We start from the raw sequence: 16332 nt of genomic DNA, 5'->3' as shown, positions 1-16332 counted from the left end.
ATTGCATGGAGGGTGACACCAAATAATTGTGTAATGTGCATTTTTGTTTGTTTGTTTGTTTTTACAAAAAGGAGCTTTAAGCTCTTTGCCATCTTTGGTCATCCCAGGAAGCTGCAGCTACAAAGATCAGGCTGTGCAGTTTCAGTGGGGACAAGATGGACCCTGGACATGGGAGGTGCCACACCAAAACCCGCGGGAAGGGGGTCCAGTTTCTTAATGCAAGCTTGAGTCTGCACTCCTAGGCAAGAGGAATCCTTGACAATTAACATGAAACAGAAGACGAAATAAACTGAAATGGAAGACATTCAAATGAAAATAACTCACTGAATAGTTTCCAAAAGACCATCAGCATTATGTCTCTTGATGATGTAATAACCAAGGAAACATGAGCCTGAAGTTAGAAAGTCTTGAGAACCAAAGAAGCCAAACAAGCATCTCAAAGGACAACTGTGACTGCTGCTAAAGCAGTACTTGCAGAGGCCGCCACACAGGCAGCCACAGGACCATGACTGTCAGGCCCATGATGGTGTCTGCTTCTGAGTTGGAGGAAATGCCGAGCTGCCAGAGTTGAATTTTAAATAAAGATCTGACTTTTAAAAAATTTTTTATTTAAAAAAAATTGATTTTATTGAATCACTGTGAAAAAAGTTACAAAGCTTTTAGGTTGACTTTATTTTTTAAATAAAAAATAAAAATAAGTATTTTAAATATAGCTTAAAAAAAGCTTATAGCTTTAAAAAAAAGCAGTGAAAAGGGGCCTGAGGTAAAGTTGCTCTAGTCTGAAAGTAGATATCCACTACTTTCGTACTATGGAAAACATTAAGTGTTCATCTATTCTCTCTTGTAAAAGTATATGGCTACCAAGTTAAAGAAATGTACTTGAAAGGAAACTATCAAGGCAGTGCAAAGACAACCTTCAGAGTGGTAGAAAATATTTTTAATGAAATATCATAGAAAGGATATTTATCAGATATAAAGACTTCTTGGGGATGGTTAAAGAGGTAGTCATGGGGATAAGGCACTTTCCTTGCATGTGGTCAACCTGGGTTCGATCCCTGGCACCACATATGTTTCCTCAAGTATCACCAGGAGTGACCTCTGAGCACAGAACCAAGAGTAAGCCATGAGCACTGCCAGGTGTGCCCCAACTCTCCCCTTGGTCCTCCACCCCCTCAAACCCCCCTCCCCCGCCAAAAAAATACCTTTTTACAATAAATGCAATGAAAAGATATCTCATGCCAGAGGTATGGCTTGGAGGTAGAGCATATGCTTCACATATGCCTCACATGGAGGGCACTTGTAGCTCCCCTCTGTGATGTATACCAGCCAACTCAACATGAATAAAGGATTTGAACAGACATGTATACAAAGAAGACATCCAAATGGCTAATAAGGATATGATAGATGCTCAACATCATTAGTCACTGGGGAAAGGCACATTAAAATCACAGTGAAATACCTCTTCATATCCACTAGGGTTTATATAAGTGCATAATATGTAATCATTGTATCAAGATGACAATACAACTGTTGGTGAGGATTTGGAGAAATGTGAGTTGTCATGTATTTTTGATGAGAATATAAAATAGTACAGCTATTTTGGAAAAAAGTTTATTCCACAAAATATTAATCATAGCTAACCTATGGCCAAGAAATTCCACTCCTAGATAGTCATCTAGGAGAAATGAACTTGTGCATGCCTGTTCATAGCAGCTTCATTCATCAGAACCTCAAAGTGGAAAGAATCCAAAGTGTCCACCATTGTAGGAATGGAAAAAGAAGTGGTGGTACCCACACAATGGAATATTATTTAGCTATAAAATGGAAGGATGTGCTGACACATGCTGCAGCATGTATGAACTCCGCAAATGTTATGTTAGGGTTAAGAAGCCAAACAGTGCTAGAGAAATAGAAGGAATGTTATGGCATTTACCTTCTGCAGCTGCATGCCAGGTTGAAATTCTGGCACAACATATCATCGCCCAGCATGACCAGGACTGGCCTCTGAGCATAGAACTAGGTGTGGCCCCTGAACCCCCCCCCCATGTGCCTCCCTCCCAAAGACTACATATTCTGTGTTTATACTTTGAGAATTGTCCAGCATAGGCAAATCAGTGCAGATGCGAAGTAGATTAGTGGCTGCCAGAGGCAAGGGTGGGGAGCTGGGGAGTGCCCACTGATAGGAATACCCTTATTGGAATGACAAAAATGTTCTGGAATTATCTAGTAATGGCTGTTGCATAAATGAATACATTCAAAATGACTTGATTGCATAATTTAAGAGTATGTCCTGTGGTATAGGGCCATTGAAAAATGACTCGAGTGGAAGTTTTCAAGTATAAATCTACTAAAATGGATGGGTTATCCTCTTAGTGGGGTAATTTCTCTTGCTCTTAAGGCGGGGGTCTCTTCATAGTAAGATAGACAGTTTGTAAAGTGGGGAGAATTTTGTGGATTCCTATTTAGTGCATGTGCCCTTATCTACAGATGAAACCCAGGCAGCTTGTTGACAGGCACGGGTGCGTTGGCACAGAAACTGAGGCTAAACAATGCCATCTCCTGTCCCCACATATCTCGGAGCTGTCTGCTCAGCAGGCAGGAGTCATCAACTTCAGGAATTCGCAGGTGTGGGTGCAGGGAAGCATCCATCTCACCGGTTCGTCTTCCCAGAGGCCAGCGTTGTGCTTTGCTCACTTTCTCCATTCTCAGCTCCTTGCAGGATATTGAGAAAGGTCCCTGGGTCCCTCAGGAGGGTGCGCCCTGCTGGAGAGCTTTGGGGAAAGGACGTGCACCATTCCACCCCCACTTTTCTTTAAAAAATGTCAGCAATTGGAGATCTGACATTTCAGTCCCTGTTATGGTCACACTTGAATTTCATCAAGTCGGCCCTCCCGTCCTTTCCCATCTCCAAGTTCTTCCTCGGTTTACCAGAAGCATCTTCGATAGGAAAGAAGACCTAGACCATTGTCTCTCCTCTCTGCTCCTCCCCCCTACCCACTTCCTGCCCTTGCTCTGGATCCAGTGCCACCCCTGCTTCGGTCCTCCGTTCCGGAGGCAGCCACTACGTCCTTGGAGTCTCGGAACACTTGGATCCATCTCGTTACGCATCGTCTGCTGTGCGCCGACCTCTGTCCCGCTGCCGAACCGGAGCGAACTCACGGAGGAAGCTGGGCGACAGTTTCCGCGCCCGTCCCGGCCAGGCACCTGCAGAAAGCAAGGAGCCTCGCATGCTCTAGTCCTCGCTCGCACTGGCGGCGGGAAAAAAACCCCACCAACTCACAGCCGGGTGCAGAGAGGTGGTTGTATGAAGTGAGCGCTCCTGGGGTGCTGCTAACCGTAGTGCCCCCCTCCCGTGTCCAGGTACCCTACCGGGTCACCGACTGAAGCCTGGGACTGGGGGTGGTGGGGGCACTGGGTTTTTATTTTTTCCTCCCACGGGGGTCAAAAGTAAACGCACGTCGCTGGACCGAACGTGCTGGGGTGGAGGGAGCGCGGCCGGCAGCCGCTCGGGGTGCAGGAGCCGGCGGGCCGCGGGCGGAGGAGGAGGTGCGCGAAGGTGCCTCGTGGACCGGGTGGAGGGGGAGCGGCGCGCAGGCGCACTGGGGCCCGCCGCCGTCGGCTCCCGGGTACAAAGAGAGCGCCGCCGGGGTAGCGCCCGGGTGCCTGCAGGTCTGCGGGACCGTCGAGGCTCCGCGGGCCCGAGCCGTCCCTCCCGCCGCCCCCGGGACCCAGCCGCCGCTAGCCGAGGGCTGCGGGACGGCTCTGCCCGGGCGGTGGCTGCCAGCCCAGGTGGCCGCGGCGCGTTTCAGGGTTTAATTCTGGCGCTCGCCAGCCTGGCCGGCTCCGCCCCCCGCGCTCCGCCCCCTCCGCCGAGGTCCGGGAGCCCCGGGCCGCCAGCGAGCGGCGCGGCAGGTTAGGAGCGGCTCCTGGAGGTGAGTGGGGCCCCCGGGCCGCGCGGCGCCCTTTCCCCCTAGCCCCCGGGGCCCTGCAGGGTGGGCGCGGGGCTTCCTGCCCGACTCCTGCGCCGGCCCTGGCCGCCGCGCCCGACTGACTTGGCGATCGCCGGGGACGCACGGGGTCCCGTGGAGGGCAGCTTTCCCGCGGGGTCCCGCGCGCCCGGGGCTGCTCCGGCCGGGCCTGGGACGGGTCCTGGGGCTGCGTGCGCCTCGGGCCCCGGCAGAGCGCGCGCGACGGCGGGTCCCGGAGGGGAGCGGCGAGCCGGGCCGGAGCAGACGGCGAGTGCGTGCGTGCGGCCCCGGGCCCCGGGCCGGGGCGCATGGCCCTCGGGGGCCACGGGGGCTCCCGAATCCCCCGGGTTGAGCTTGGTGACTCTTTCCCAAGCGTCTCCCCGTGAAGTTCTGGGCTCCGATCCTTCGCCGGGAGTGGCGGTCGGACCCCTTGATCTAGGTCTGTGAGCGGCAGGTGGTCTCACTGGCCCTGCGACTGGTCCGGAGGTGGCTCCCACCCGGCCGCAGGGGATGGGAGGTGGCGGGGAAGAGGGGATCCCGGGGCCGGCCGAGCCCGCGGAGAGGTCTGGGCTTTGGGGGCCGGGGATCGGCGGCGTCCGAACGAGGAGGGTGCGAGCACCCCCGAGCGGACTTGGTCCCGGGCGCCCTCTCTCGCCCGCCGCTTCTGCAAACGCGCCAGGAATCCTGCGCTCGCGGCAGCCACCTTCTCCTGACCTTTCCTCCCCTCCACCTGGGTCCCCGAGGAACTTTCCGAGGCGACGCTTCCTGGCGGGTCGCGCCGTGCTGCAACGCCAGGGTGTCCGGGCTCCTCGGCCGAGTTAGCGCAGAAATAATCCAAGGTGTCCCCGGCGGCGCTGGCTGTGCGCCGACGTGCAGCTCTGCGCGCCGCTCCCGAGCCTACGACACCCACCCGAACCCGAACCTGAACCCGAGCTCGGCCCTAGCCAGGTGAACCCAGCCCAGCTGCAGCCGTGCGGGGTTTGGCCCCCGCCGTCATGCCCCGCCACTAAGTTGGATGGAAATCAGAGCCTGTTTCCTCATCTGTACGTACGTCGGTGCCCTCATCTTTAATTCATAACTTTATGCAGCTTGGATTTTAGATGCTGCTGAACTCTTCATCTGCTCTTTCCACTCAGCTCCCTCTAATGAAGTGTTGGACACATTTTACCTTATTTTGTTGGGTTTTGGGTCACTTCCGGCCGTGCTCAGTTTACTCCTGGCTCTGTGCTGGGCTTGGGGGGACCTTATAGGGCACCTGGAATCTAACCTAGCATCTGGGTGGGCTACGTGCAAGGCAAGCTCCCTACCTGCTGTACTATTACTCCGACCTGTGTGTGTGTGTGTGTGTGTGTGTGTGTGTGTATTGTGTGTGTAGATCTCTCTATCTAATATGTGTGTATATGTGTATGTGTGTGTGTAGATATCTCTATATAATATGTGTGTATGTTTTTTATTTTGTTTGGAGGCCACACCGGGCTGTGCTCAGGGCTTACTCCTGGTTCTGTGCTCAGGGATCACTGCTGGTGGGACTCAGGGGTCCAGGATGGAATCCAGTCAGGAGCATGCAAGGCAAGCGCTTTACCCTGCTGTACTATTTCTCCCGCTCAGGACACATTTTATTTAATTAAAAGTAGCGTAAGAGCTAATGGGCCCTCAAAGTGTATGTAACAGTGGATTTTGGTATCATCACAAAGCTATGTAGTCATCACTCCAGTCTCTGCAGAATGTTCTTCTAAAGGAATTCTTACACCCTTCAGCAGTCATTCCCGATTTCCCCTCCCCAGTTTCCGACTCTCAGTTTTGGAAAGTTTCCCTGGATAGTGAGAGAAAAATGGAGAGATTATTGATTTGGTCCTTTTTCAGTTAATGGATTTGGGGCAAGATACTGCTGTAAGACAGTGTGTATATGTGTGGGGGAGATGAGGGGTGGGGAAGGAATTGAGCGCTGACCATGATGTGGTGAGATTTGGCTGGCTAAGGAGGAGTGACCCTCCGTGGAGTATTAACTGTCTCTAGTAAAGACACATAAATTAGGAATGCAAATATGTGCCCGTAAACTTTTGAGAATGCTTTGGGGCACTCTTCCTGCACTTCAGATTTGCGAGGTCCATAGACCGCTTTCCTTGAGGTGCTGTCTCTGCAAAACTGAGTTATGGAGTGCGTGAGTTGAGCTTGCTTAGGGTGGAAGGAGATGTCAGAAGAGAAGGAATACTGATTTAAAAATAGTTTTGTTTTCTATCATCCCATTTCCAAAAGAAACCACAAGCAAAACAAATGACCGCTAGAATCGATTATTTAAGACGGGTTCATTTCATGGGTATCAGCATCTGTGCATAAATAGTCTGTGAGCTCATGTCTTGCATTAGCCCTGTATTCCAGGGAGGAGGCAGGAGAAAGGGCCTAATTGGAGAGAGAGCAGGAGAGCTTAAAGGTGGGCTTAGAACAGATGAAGGGGGTGCAGATTCAGAAGGAGGAAGGGGGAGTGTAATGACACAAAGGCCCTTTACTGGGCCTTTGTTGGATTCTTTGTGCTTAAAAAAAAAAACAAAAAACCTTTTAGTGAGCAGACAGTCTCAGCTCTCCAGATTTTGCAACATCCACACTGCACTTCTGCCCTCCAATCAAACTTGCTTTCAAATGTTACAAGAAACGTGGTGCCTCTTGCACTGGCAGTTTGACTAACGCTGCTTTGGAAAATGTTACCACTGAACTATAACATACATACAGATCTTAAGAGTACACTCTGACACGTTTTCACAAAGTGCCCATAACCATGTAATCTGCACAAAGACCAAGAAACGGGACACTGCCATTTTGAAGAATTTCCCCATCACTGTCTCTCCCCTAGAGATACCCCAACTCTAGGTTAGTTGTTTTTACCTCTTTCCATGCTCTCTAGAGGTGGGATCATATAGTCCCTATTTGGTATCTGGCTCATTTCTCTCCATATGATGTTTATGAGCTTTGGTCAATCTGTTTGAAGTTCAGTAGGGTAAGTAGGGTTGGTAGGATTTTCTCCAGTGGATAGTGTGATAATGAACATTAATTCTGGATTCTGTTGTGTACCCATTTACATTGGGCACATATACTCCAAAACTCAGGAGAATTCTTAGAGGGTGTGGTTGATACCTGTCAGAGCCCTCTCTCAGAGTTCTGCCCTCTCTCCTCTTACGTGGTGAAAGCAGAAGATAGTTTGGCAAAGGGGAAAATAGTCCCTATTGAGCATCCTAGAGACTCGTTATTTCTTATTTAATTAATTAATTAATTAATTAATTTTTTTGCTTTATGGGTCACACCCAGCGATGCACAGGGGTTACTCCTGGCTCATGCCTCAGGAATTACTCCTGGCAGTGCTCAGGGGACCACATGGGATGCTGGAAATCGAACCCGGGTCGGCTGCATGCGAGGCAAACGGCCTACCTGCTGTGCTATCGCTCCAGCCCTGAGACTGGTTATTTCTGTTGTGTTCACTTGCACTGCTTTGCCAGGTCTCTTCCTATTTTCATGAAGTCCACACAATTCAGTGCTGTACTTTATTATGAAGTTCTAACACTCAATGCTGTACTTTATTACACTATATCTTAATATTAGTTTCAATAATTTTTTGGGGGGCTATTAACTAGAGTTTGGGAGCCATAGGGCCGCTCCTGGTGATCTTTGACCCTGCTGTGTTGGCCAACCTGCTCAGTGCTCGAGCCCATGGTGCTCAGGCCTGCCAGGGCCATCCCAGTCATGCTTTGGGCTATGTGGAAGTTCTGGGGACTTAAACTCAAGAACATTGCACCTGCAAGGTATGAACTTTGGTCCTTGGTGTGTTTTAGTCTTTGCATATTCACCATCCTATAAATAAGTTTTCATTTAATGATATTCTGTATTGGAAATGTATGTTAATTTCAGAAATTTTATAGTGTGTTTTGTAAAAAAAAAAATGACCTTTGTGTATAGCCATTTCCCCTTTATTTTCTTTTTTACAGGGGAGTGCAGGTAACACATCTGGTGGTGCTCAGGGCTTTACTCCTTACTCTAGGCTCAGGAATCACTCCTGGAGATACTTAGGGACCATATGCAGTGTTGGGCAGAATTGAACCAGGGTCAGGTACCTCCAAGACAAGTGCCTTAATTCCTGTGTTGTCTTTCCCCTCCACCCTGTCCCTTCACTTTTGGATTATTCCATAAAATAGCACTTTCCTTTTTATGACTTTAGATTTTAAAAATACTCATTTTAAAAATACTACCTGAAGAATCACACTGCTTTTGAATCTATTTCAGAACTGATTAAAGGACTCTTTAAGTTCCTCATATGTCATCTAAAAAGGGTGCTAAATTTATTTAAATTGCAATTCTCAAACCAGCGGTAAAATCAACATTTTTGTCTTTACAAATGGTGTAAATGGAACTCTTGTTGCAAGGCCTTTTACCAATTGCACGCTATAAAATTATTCTTTACATGATATTTTCAAAAATTATTTTTGTTGATGCAGTGACCACCAGTTGCACAAACATCTGGCTGTGCTGTTCACACATTTTTCCAGTGGTGCTTGCCCACTCAGCCTGGTTGCTCAGCATGGTTTGCACACCTTTAGCGGCAGTGCTGGCTACTCTAGTTGAGGCACAGAAGCCATGGTTGTAGAGGACTTTTGGGCCATGGTGCTCACACACTGTTTCGAGCTTTCTGGGGTTGTACCTCTTTTTGTGGTGCTTACACAGCTGACTGCAGCATGGCCAGAAGTTGCTCGAAGCACCAGGGATCGAAGGTAGCAGACCTACTAGGAGTGAGCAGAGACTTATGTAGGGCCCAGGATTAGAACTTGTGACCACATACTTGCAAGGCAGCTTCTCAGCTGCAGATACATTCCTTTAGTTGAGATGGCACTCTCTTTGCAAAAGCATTGACCTAGAATCCTGAAGGGACATAAGACGGAGCATCATTTTAAGGATTGGTTTTTTTTTTCAATTTCCCAGGAATGATCTGTATAAATTAAGAATACCAGTTCAGCAGAATCATTGTATGTGATAAAGGAGTGTTTGGTTCACTTAACAAATATACAATGCTTATATGAGTTCAGGTTCAAAGAGGAACGTTTAGGCATCATTTTGCCGAGGTGGTAAAAATCGGCGTCCCTAAAAAGTAAGGCTTGAAGCCAGGGATGCAGCTCAGCAGGGCACAGGCCCTACCTGCACGAGGCAGCCCGGCGCCTGCCCCACACACAGCCACGACAAAAATGCAGGGCTTGGACTGGGACAGGAGGACTTGAGGTTGGACCTTGAAACAAATGTCCAGGAGGGGATTAAAGGGCATTGCAGTTCAGGTCAGAACATTTGAAGAAGCAGCCCAGCCGTGCTTGACACATAATAGTGTGGTTGGTCACAGGACCCAGGTGAATGGCCCTGCGAGATCCTATCTGCATTCAGCAGCTCGTGACTGCTGAGCCTGCCTGGCGATCTTAGTGGAAATGTAGCTCTGGACCCAGGCTGGCGACTTTGGGTGTAGGTTTGCTTGGTTCCTCCCTTCCCCACTCTCTTCCTCTCTTTCTTCTTCTTTCTTTCTTTTTTTTCTTGGGGGACCATACTCGGTGATGCTCCTTGTTTTGTTTTTGGGTCACACCTGGGGGTTACTCCTGCCTCTAAACTCAGTAATCACTCCTGGTGATGCTCATGGGATTATATGAGATGCTAGGGATCAAACCCGGGCCGACTGTGTGCAAGCAAATGCCTCACTCACTGTACTATTTCTCTAGCCCCTATAGGCTATGTTTCTTGCCGTGTAATATTTGGCTTTGTTATTGAAACTCTCTGTTCTTTGATTTTTCAGATACAGAGAGGGAATAATAAGTACCCTTCATGTGAGGACTGCATTTTTTTTTTAAAAAAAGGACAACTCCTGGAAAACTAGTACATTAGTAAGAGATAAACGTTTTTAAAATCTTTGTTTAATTTTCCTTTTAGTTTTGGCTTTAGGAAGGTAAAATCGGCAAATGAAATGGGAATGTATTTGAAGTAGGGACCTGAGAAATTTTTAGGGGGGAAGGCATGAGGGTGGCTCTGGTTCTAGCCCCAGCACTACATGGTCCCCTGAGCATCGCTGGGTGTGTTCTTGAGAACCCCAAGCATCTATCTCTGGGTGTAGCCCTGAAGGCCCCAGAGCATCACTAGGATAATCCTTTGCACTGGAGGGCACTAGCAGCACCTTATCCCGGGGACCTTGCTTTGAGCTGCCAGCCTGGTTGGTCAAGAATCTCCCCCAAGTCTCCAAAGTGCTGCTTAGGAATCCCCCTCACAGCAAGAAAAAAAAAGATATTTCAAGCAGTACAATAGGTTGCTTTGATACATATATACATTGTGAACAATTTCCTCCCATCCAAGTAATACCCCCTTCACTATGTATGCACCTATGTATACTTGTAGTATACAAGTTCAGAAACTGAGTAGCACTATTTATAATTAAATACTTCACTTTTACTCTTTGCAAATTTCCCTTTTACAATGTGGTATTTTTAAACTTATGAAGCAATATTTGCACATAACAAAAATGAAATAATGTGAGAGAAAGAAACTTCAGCCTGAGTGAGAACTAAAACCTGTCACTCCTCTCTGCTCCTGCCTTACCTGAGTCTCCTTAGATGCACAACTGCTGACTCCTGGTGCTTTTACTCCCAGTAGTTGTCTTTGAACGAAACATCTCTCGTGCTCCAGCTGTGTTTCATGGTGCTGTCGGTTCTAAGGGCCAGACGTGCAGACAGGGACTCCTGAGCCTCAGCCCTCGCTTTCTCCCTAGCCCCGGCTGCTGTGTGAATGGGCAGATTGGGAGCACCCCAGGAAGTTGTGACACAGAGTACACAGCCCCTGTGCCGTGTACCTTGTTGAGATGGCTGGACTCCAGACTCGGTGTGGACTTGAGTGGAACGCCCACCCAAGCAGACCCCCGAAAGTCAGGCTGCACTCATGGCCACCCTCTCTATGCAGGTTTTAGCAGGTTGATGCCAGCGATGGCATCTGCATTCATTAAGGTACTTCCAAGTGTGAGCTCCCATGGCACAGGCTGGCATCAGCCTGCTGATCAGGGCTCTCGAGGGCAGGGATTCTCATACTTTGCCCACTGGGGTCTGCTTTGTGCCTCAGAAGCTTGAACAATATAGATATCTAAAGTAGGCATTGCAAGGGCCTGAGAGAAAGCACAAGGGCTAAGACGCTCGATTTGCATCCTGTCAACCTGGGTTTAAATTCCCAGCACCATATATGGCTTGCCAAGCACCGACAGGGGTCACTCCCGAGTCAGGAAGAGCCCCTGAGCAGCACTTGGTGTGCCCCTCTCCTCCCACCCCCCAAAAATCCAAAAGGTCAGAGTGATAGTACAAGGTATAAGGCCTTTGCCTTGCACACAGCTGCAGCTTTCATGCTGGTTCAAATCCCAGCGTCTCATATGGTCCCCTGAGCACCACCAGGCATCTGAGTGATCAGCCGGGTGTGGCCCCAGCAACAACAATAACCAAGTATATACAAAAAACATTTACTAGGAATAAGTTGTGGTAATTTTATTTAATTTGTTTTACTTTTTGGGTGACACCTGGCAATGCTCGGAGGTTACTCACGCACTCAAGAATTACCCCTGGCGGTGCTCAGGGGACCATATGGGATGCTGGGAATCGAACCTGGGTTGGCCACGTGCAAGGCAAACGCCCTACCCGCTGTGCTATCGCTCCAGCCCCTCAAACTAATTTTAAAGCTGCATGACCTTATATGAGATTGTGAACTACAGGTTGAGAAACAGAACCCAGAGAGATGGCTTGTCTGTTTATAGAAAGAAATGGTTGGAAGGAATTCCTTCTGTGGCGATTATCTCTCTGATTCAGGGAGGCCAACATCCAGTGGCCAGCTTGTAGGCTGGAGACGAGGAGAGCGCGTGCTGCAGATAAAGAGCAAAGTCTCATTTGCTGGAAGAAAATGTTTTCCCCATTTTGGAGGGGAGCCTGGTGTTTTGGTTCTCTTCTGGCTTCAACTGGTTTTTGGCATGAGGCTCACTTGCATTAGAGAGTAATCACTTGCACCAAAGCTCACCAGTGGAAATTTATCTTCACCCAGATGATTTCTGGGCTGGCAAATGCAATTTGTGTATCGGGCACCTTTCGTGAGCCGGTTTGAAGTGTGGTGGCCTTTTACAACCCAGCCTGAGAAGTTGCTTGTTTTGCACAAAACTACAGTTGGTGTGGTCACAAAGCCTGCTGAGACTCCAGGAGAGGGGACTTGAACTTGCCACTGGATGGGAAGCATGTCCGAGCATGTACAGATTTTTTTTTTCATACCGTCATTACTTTTGATTCCATAGGTCTGTTTTAGCGTCCTGATCAAGAGCGGATTCGTATTCCCTCCTACCTTCCTTCTCTTCCGCCGCCTCTCTCCCTCCCATGGTTCACTAAGATCCTGTTATTTCTGGTTCTCTCTTTTTTCAGTTACCTTCACCATTTTGAGTAAAGCATTCCCTGGAGAGGTGGAGAAGTGAGGTTTTCTGGAGAGAGAGAGAGAGAGAGAGAGAGAGAGAGAGAGAGAGAGAGAGAGAGAGAGAGAGAGAGAGAGAGAGAGAGTGTTTGTGTGTTTTGAGGAGGGGCAATGGAGGACAACAAAACTGGCTTGAGTAGGGGAGTCCTGGCAACAAGGCTCTTATTAAAATCTCCAGCCACTTGACATGTGAATTACTCTGAGCGTATCTTAGGCACATGCATAGCAGGTGGCAGTCTCTCGTTTTTGTTTCCTTTCTCTACCTTGTAAACTTACATTCTGGGTTGCCATTTCCTTTCTTGAGCTTTTCATTTCGGGTATGGCTGCTGGAAGCAAATGACATCTCATGGTGGAGATTATTAGAAACAGAGCTGGGGGGTGGTTTTTGGGTGAATAGGCTGAGGAAAACCTATCAGGAATAAGTATTCTTGTGCTTTTTTCATTACAGAAGCAATCAGGTAATTGCAAACAGTTATATATGTAAACAGTGGCGGGAACTCTGTAGCTTTGTTGGAGGGGTGTGCGTGTATGTGTTTGGAAAAATTCATTTAGTTAATGGATTGAGCAATGGGGTGAGTTTAACTCTCAGAGGACATACTAATCCCTTTTTCTAATTATCTGATCCCCTGAGAAACACACCAGAACACAGCTCCTGTTAGCTGACATTTATTGTGTCTAGCAAAAAAAAACTCCCTTTGATATTTTTATACAACTATTGACTTGATTAGAGGCAAGAATGTGATAAATGTATTACAGTTTGGGGCTACATTTATTCAGTACTTCTGTTGGTAATTCTGACTGGTTCAACATTCAACCTAGGACAAAATATTTTAAAAAATAAGAGCTGCTGAAGCGATCATTCCCTTCCTTCCTTGCCTGTCCTGGTCTGATTTTCCTCATTGCCTCATGTCTCCCCCATCTTTTTTTCCCAGCAGAATTGCTCTTTCCTAGAAAAATAACTGCTGAGTGGTTCTTTTTAGGGACTTCAGTTGTTCCTATTAGGTAGTAACAGGACTCACTTTTTGGGCCAGCTGCTCCCTTATCGCCATTCCCCGAATAGAGGCCTAAATCCTGCGGAGCCAGTTCGCACCACCCCTCACAGCCATCGCCCTTGACCCAAGAAAAGCCTTTGCCTGGCATCACAGATCACTTGTGTCCATTTCTGCGCTGTGCTGTATACAGAGAATCATAGGGCATGCCTCTGGGTTCTCTCCCAGCATGCCAGATTCATCTGGTCGGTCCTTGCTCTGGCGATAGCGGGTCCTTCTCCTTCCTGTTTGGGGGTCCTCTGGGTGTGACCTGGCTGCTTCCACTCTCCCTCCTCTGCGCACACTCTGCCCTGAGCTGTTTTGTGCACGTTTGTTCGGTCTGTATCTAGGAGGGAATTTGTTGCTCCACACTGTTCAGCTGGAAGACTGTTAGCCGAGGGCTGGTGGCAAGATTGAAACCTGGGTGGTGTACCTGGAAGGTCCTTGGAGAATGCAGTTGTCTGGCCTTGAGTAAGATTTCCCAGCCTGCAGAGACACGGCATCCTGAGCATCCTGAGCACTTTTCAGTGCTCTGAGGGAGGAGGACCTGCAGGTCCCTTTTAAAGAGAGGACGTTGCTACAGCAGTGCTTACAGTTCACTTTTTTAAACTCAGTTTCCTTATCCTGTCCAGATTCCAGGAACAGTAAGGAGGATTAACTCAAAGTTAGCTATTTCTGGAAGTTTTTATATATTGTTTTTCTTCTCCTCCCCTTCCCTTCTCTCTTTTTCCCCGTCCTCTCCTTTCTCCGCCCTCCGCCTTTTTGTTTTTGGACCATACTCAGCTGTGCTCAGGGCTTACTTCTGGCTCTGCACTCAGGGATCTCCTGGCTGGGTTCAGGGAACCACATGGGGTGCTGGGGATCGAATCTGGGTTGGCCACATGCCAGGCAAGCACCCTGCCCACTGTGGCAGCACTTTATTTATTTTTTGCCTTTTGGCGTCACACCTAGCAATGCACAGGGGTTACTCCCTGGCTCTGCACTAAGGAGTCACTCCTGGCGGTGCTCAGGGGACCATATGGGATGCTGGGACTTGAACCCGGGTCAGCTGCCTGCAAGGCAAATGCCCTATCTGCTGTGCTATTGCTCCAGCCCCTCTTTCCTTTCCTTTTTTTGTTTTTGGGTCACACCCAGTAGTGCTTAGAGATTACACCAGTTGGGATCAAACCCGGGCCAGCTACATGCTAGGCAAGTTCTTTCCCCACTGTATTTTCTCTCCAGACCCTGTCATTGGAGTTGGAATCATTTTCTAGGCTACTAAAAGAAGAGAACTGTTTCTTTGGTCTTTTTAGATTCTTTTTAGTCAACTACAGGGAACAAAAGGGAACAAAAGGCTCCGGTTAGTCACACCAGGAGGCAGGGGCCTGAACAGAAGGGCTTCATCTCCCTCTGGGAAGCCTTTTCACACCCTGAGAACGTTAGTCTGTCTCACTCTTTGGTTCCATAAGAACACAGTGGTCAGAAGCAGATTGGGGGTCAGGGAGATGGATCAAAGAGCCTGCAGCCATGTGTCACGTGCAGGTTTGAGCCTCAGCATCCCACGCTACCCTGAGCACTGCCAGGCGTGGCCCTGGAGCAGAGCCGGGGGTGCCTCCCTCAGAGGAAAGGTTGGGGGTGTGGGGCATCGTGGACATCTGCACGGGCTGAGCACTGCCTTCCCCTTCAGAGACCCACTTTTCCTTCTTGGTTTCTCCCCCTCTCATGAGACCATGCTTTTTGATTTCTAACATTCTGTTGGCTTTATGTTTGGACTTCACCAGTTGGCACTCAGGGGTCATGCTTGGGGGTCTGTGTTGGGGACCTCCCTTCTAGCCAAGCAAGAGCTCGGCCCTTTGAGCTATCTCTGGGGTCCCTTAAATGTTGTTTTTGGATTTAAGGGGGGGATGGGAAATAGCCATGTGTAACGCTGTAGTTAGGAGCTGGGTTCTGGGCGCTCAGCCTTGCTGCTTCCTGCTGGGCATGTTGTTTCCTTGGCTGGCATGTGTCTGTCAGCAACATGAGTGTTTATATGTCATGGTGTGTTCCTGTGTCCAGGGTGGGGGTGAGGGTGGAGGGAGGAGGTGGGGAGAGCAGGGAGGGATGATAAAGAATTGACATCTGGCATCTGGTTTGCCCCAACTGTGAAACTCCAGAGGAAACATTTTCTAAGTCACTGTCACGGTTGCTTATGGCCAGAGGAGCCGAGAAAGGGCAGAGCGCAGTAGAAGTGAGGCTGGGAATGGTGACAGGGACGGGACAGCCTCAGGGAACCTCACAGTACACCTTGACACCACTGAGTGCCACCATGCTGGTCCCTTCTCCGGAAGTTGTTTGCCTGCTTGGCTTGAGCAAGGACCCCCTTCCTGCTGGAGAGCCCAGGAGATACAGCAGCGAGGGGCTGAAAGCAGCCTAGGGGTAAGGAAGGCCCGGGCCTTTACTGGAACTTCCTTGAAAGCAGATCCCTGGAGAAGCCTCTTGCCCAGCTGTGGCCCCAGGGAAGGAAACTTTCATTGGTTGTTTAGTATTGGGATTCTTGTACGCTGAGTCACTGCTGGGAAGGACTTAACGTTGGGGTCCTCCTGTCTGGGGTCATGGGAAAAGGGCGAGATATGATCTTAAAACTCTCAACAGCTCCTCTGTGGAATCTTCTACAAGACGCTTGGTTATTGCCAGTGGTGTTAAAAACTGCTATGTCTAGGGTCTGTGCTGGCAAAGAATTCCATTTATACAATGTTTCCAGGGAATAGTGTGTAAATGCCGGTGAGAAAGCTAGACTCACTTCTGGTACACACAGGTAATTCCTTGTATCTAATGTTTTAGAAAATTGAGGGTAGTAACGTTGTATTTATTGTTTAGGGTCTGAG

The 16332-nt window shown here is 48.9% G+C and overlaps 1 protein-coding gene across 3 annotated transcripts in view; it reads left to right on the top strand.

Moving 5' to 3' along the window:
- The first annotated feature begins 3873 nt into the window (after positions 1-3873).
- KANK1 (KN motif and ankyrin repeat domains 1) overlaps positions 3874-16332 on the top strand; it is a 229613-nt gene continuing 217154 nt past the window's right edge. For 2 of the 3 annotated variants that reach the window (XM_055118412.1, XM_055118410.1), the window contains exon 1: positions 3875-3932. The gene's annotated coding sequence lies outside the window, so the exon portion shown is untranslated. Of the gene's footprint in view, positions 3933-16332 lie in introns of all 3 variants that reach the window. The other variant, XM_055118415.1, reaches the window with a different exon arrangement.

This window comes from Sorex araneus, chromosome 1, assembly GCF_027595985.1.
Source record: "Sorex araneus isolate mSorAra2 chromosome 1, mSorAra2.pri, whole genome shotgun sequence".
NCBI classification, from domain to species: Eukaryota; Metazoa; Chordata; class Mammalia; order Eulipotyphla; family Soricidae; genus Sorex; species Sorex araneus.
Note: the sequence above shows the minus strand (reverse complement) of the source record. Positions and strands in the feature narration are given on the sequence as shown.